The sequence below is a fragment of the Medicago sativa genome, chromosome 7 (genome assembly GCF_051527215.1).
Source record: "Medicago sativa cultivar Bolivia chromosome 7, Bolivia_mono, whole genome shotgun sequence".
NCBI classification, from domain to species: domain Eukaryota; kingdom Viridiplantae; phylum Streptophyta; class Magnoliopsida; order Fabales; family Fabaceae; genus Medicago; species Medicago sativa.
Genome location: NC_140755.1, coordinates 40,745,945 through 40,750,911, shown reverse-complemented (window position 1 = coordinate 40,750,911; position 4,967 = coordinate 40,745,945).

The following is a 4,967-nucleotide window of genomic DNA, read 5'->3' as shown; positions in this document are numbered from 1 at the left end:
CCTATTGTTAGGTTTTAATTTATTTGTGATGTTCAAAGTGACAATCTGTTGTTAGGCTATGATGTTCTTATTATTCTTTGTGATGTTCATATTAATCACTTTTAAAAATTATTGATTTCGTTTTAATTCTAATGAATGAATTTGTAGACTTCTTATTAATCATTTTTAATAGTTGTATTAGGGTTGTATAATTCTTGCTATTGTTTATTTACCTTTTATTAACAATTTTGCCAAACTTTGATTTACAAGGTCGAATCCAGCATTAGCAGCGCTACCATGTTTGAGAATTGTCAAACAAATATGAGTTGATTTTGATGTTTAAGGCAACACAAACTAAATTTGATCTAACCATATTGTGTATTAAGAATATAATATGATACAAATCTTTTTTTTAGGGAACTTATTATGATGCAAATCTTATTTAGGGAAAAATGTATTATGTGAGGAACGTTGGTGGTGATGCAAATCTCGGGTTGTATTTAACAATAAAGCACAAATACGAACTCAATCGAATAAGTCTCACAAGTTTTTCTTTTTTTCATTTTCATATTAATTTCAACCTGGATCGGTTGTAATTATAAAGTGATTGACAAGTATTTTGCAAACATTTTAATAATATTAATTTTCATTTTATTTTTTTATTTAGGTCATTTAATGATATGTATAACATATGACGAACTAATTTAAATGATAAGGATCTTATTTTAACATATAATCCATTCATATTCATATGTATTTAAACATATTAAACGAATTTTAGTTAAGATATCATATGATTCAATGTTTGGGTGATACTTCATCCCTCTTTAATTTTAAGTCCTAATTGGATAATCTTTTGACCCTAAATATAATTATAAGTTCATTTGCCATAAAATAGGTGCGTTTTATTTTTATAAAACATTCAGCATATTTTTTAATTTTTTTTAACAAAAGTAATGCAAGATTCATTACCTAATACTCCGGTCCTTAATATAAGAAAATTTTCAAAAAGGATGGAGAAAGTATATAGGTATATACCGGTGACCTCGCTTGAACGATTTATCAACTATAACCCATTTTACTAAACACGCTGTATATTAAGAACACTCATAATTTATACAAACCAAAAATCTGTCAAATTAAAGTGAATAAATTGAATATTTTATAATTATTCTATACATTATTATTCAGATTTGAATTTGAATTCATAATAACTGCAAAATGGTATGACTCGAGACAATTAAAACTAAACCATGAATCATGGATGTAAATGATATGTCTCAAATTGCATGTATGGCTTTGAGATAATAATTCTACTTCTGACTTCCTTAACATGTGTTTTAAGGTCACAAGTTAGCAAGATAAAAATGGTAGTCCTTTATGATGATGAATATGTTAATTATTAGGACCATATTATTTCTTTTCTTTTTTTTCAATTCTGAAAAAATGATAATTGATTTTTTTTTCTTTCTGATTAATGTAATTACATCGAATGTTGGGTCTTCATAAATTTTGGGTCTACACAAATTTATGGATTTGACTGTACTTTTGTTACATTGTTTTTACTTTCAACATTTCTCACACCATTTTCGATATTCCTTGGTGCAATTCAAAACTCTTCCTTAAATATTGCTTTTTGTATCCATCAATCTTTTTTTTTTTATCAACGTATCCATAAATCTTTAATTCTAGCAATATAAATAAATGAAACCCCCTCTATTCAAAAGTATATGGGGCACTGATATAGTCTAATTTGTAGTTAATGCTTCTTTCATAATTTTCTTCAAGCAGCTTGATTACCTCATTTTTTTTTTACATATTTAATGATTTGAATATTTCCTCTATCTTTGGAAAATTTGTAAAATGAAATATTGGAAGAACATTTTTGTTGTAACCAAAAAAAGAAATAACATTTTTGCAATCAATTTTGTGAAGTAACGTATCAATTATAATCAATAATCAATTATAATAAAACTAATATTACATCATTTTTTCAATACCAAAATTATGTAAAACTGATTTCTCCTTAAAATGTTCATCTCTCTTATATAAAAAAAAAATATATAACGTAAGCATAAGGGGAATTTTAAATGAAATTTGATGTTAATTTTAAATTTTAATTTTTCAATTTTCTTATTATTGATTTAGCCATAAATGACATTTAATACTATTATAAATTTTAATTTTTCAACCAAAGGTCATAATCAAGCAAAAGAGGAATGGTCATATATATATAAATAAGTTTCCAATGCTTCCCTTCGTCCATTACCTGTGTTATACTTTTGTTTGCTCCTTCTGGGTACTTTTGTGCTCCAACTAAAGCATTGTTCTTCTTTTCATTGATTGATCGATTTTTTTTTATAACGTAACATTGTTCTTTATTTGGTTGTTTCTTTGAAATTAATACATATAGTGAATTGTTCTCATATCTTCCATTTTCCGGGACAAGAGATTCATTGGTCTTGGTTCTGATGTTTAATTTAACAAGTTTCCATAAATAGCATTTTTGTTATTAGTGTTTAATACAAGTAATTTTATCAGATCTACAATATAAACAAATCAATGTTCCGTGAGCTTAACGCAATTGATAAAGACAATGCATAATATATATAAGGTTTGGGGGTTCATATCTTCAACACCGCCAAAAAATATAAACAAATCAATCATCTTCTATTATAAGTTTCTATTCTAAATTTGCTCAAAAAAAAAAGTTTCTATTCTAAAGTAACTGTGACATTGTTATGGTCTAATTATCATTTAATGTTTACTCATTTAATTTTTTTCTCACATCAACACAACTTACACAAGTCAATTTAGAAGAAGAAGAAGAAGAAGAAAAAATTTGTTACATTATTTTATAAACACATGCCTTATATTAAGGCATTAATAGACCATTGTTAAGATATTCAACTCTTTTGAAACATTTTAATAACCCGGATCATCTCTTTAATTTACATGTAATCAAGATTAATATAATCAATTACTTGCTGAATTACCATTCAAATAAAATTTAAAAATCAATGTCAACAAAGCAAATCAAATAATAAATACAATCTCCAGTCACTATTATAAACAAAAAAAAGAGTTGTTCATCAAAAAAGATTTGTTCATCAAAAGAACATAAACTTTTCTACGATTTAATTATTTTCAATCTAAAGAATTGTAAAAACATAAAGAAGAGTTGTAAAAATTAAAATATGGAAAAGTTTCATAAATCTTCATAACTTTCATTAAAAAGTTTTTGTTTTTTCTAGAGAGAATATCTGAAAAGGCTAAACTCCTACAATTTGACAAACTAATATTTGAATAGGCCGGTGTTGTCTTACCAACATGGTTTGACAATTTGACATATAATTGAGTTTTTTAATCATGTGGCAATCTTTAGCAGAAAAACAGTCGGCCAAAAAAGAGAGTTGTTAAACAAAAAAAGTAATATTTTATACTACTTGAAACAAGATACTCTTAATCTAGATTAAATAAACTTGAATGGAAATAAATATTTTGATAAATATTTTTTGTAATAGCCATAATTTAAAAAAATATTTTCTAATAACAAATACCTTTGGAAATGAATTTTTTTTTTGAATTAGTTATTAAAAATATAATTGAATAAAAATTTATTAAACAATTGTATATTTTAAATTTTGTAAAAAGAAATTTTACATTTTCAATTTCTTATAGATAATTTAAGGCAATATTTAGGATATTTTTCATGAATCTTAACATTCGTAGTTAAAGAATTTTCTCCTATGCTATCAACATATGCCACTAATATTATATTAATAAAATTATCCTTTTTTTAAAAAAGATTATCATTACGGGGTGCCTAATATGAACCCGATTCAAAAGTGGACCATCATATGTTTGGTAAATTTTAATACAAATATCATTTTTGTTGTTCATTTTTTATTATTTAAAATTTAGTTTTTTATTAAAAATGGTAAAGGTCCACCTTTAGACCATCTTTGAGAGATTCATATTAGACACACTCTTATCATTAATCTACTTGTGTGGTACTTTTGTTTTGTAATGAAGATTTGGGGTACATTGTATTAGTTTTAAATCACACATCTATCAACAAGTTAGGGATGTCAACAAATATCCATGAGCACAAATACTCATATTTTATCTATGGAGACAAATAGGGCTACCTATATTCTGGGTCTCCTACTCTAACAATTTCAATTAAGAAAAGTTTATATAAGTAAATGCAAAGTAGCATAAATACTTAATATTATTTATTTTATAAGTGAGATTATGCATTAAGAAAATAATTAAATATCATATTACAAAAACATAAGTGAGGGTTCAATATTTTAAAGAAATCATATTAGAGCATTAGACCATTCACAACAGAGCATCCCAAATTGAGTGCTTAAATGGGTCCCCTATGTCCACCTCGCTCATTGTACGACAATACTTAATAAGCACCGATTTTCTCAAAGCCAACACCTCAAAAGAAATTATTAAATAAATCCAACAAATAATTCTATATAATTACATTTCAACAAAATTTATTTATTTTATTAAAATTTATTAAATGGGCCCCGCAAAAAATGAAGAAAGAGAGATGGTGCTTCCATAGCCACTCTTCTTCATAGACACCCATATATTATACTCCACAATGGAGGTGTCTATTTAACGTGATGCTAAATAGGTGAAACACTCACCATTGTGAATGGTCTTAGAATAAAGTGAGACATACTTATTTAAAAATGAAAATTAAGTACGACTTTAAGATCAAGGGTAAGAGAAGATGGTTCCCTAAAATTTCTTATATATAAAAAAAAATTAATTACAAAGAAAAAAAGTTGTTGCCTTTAAATAAATGGGCTCATGTGCGATCCCTAAACGTCATTAGGCCCTCCATTGGATAGTAATGATATATGTTCTCTCTCCATATGTGCACGACTATCCGTCAGTCGAGTATTTCTACGGATATTCACAATTACATTTTTTTTACATAAAAATGAACTTTGTAAAAAAAT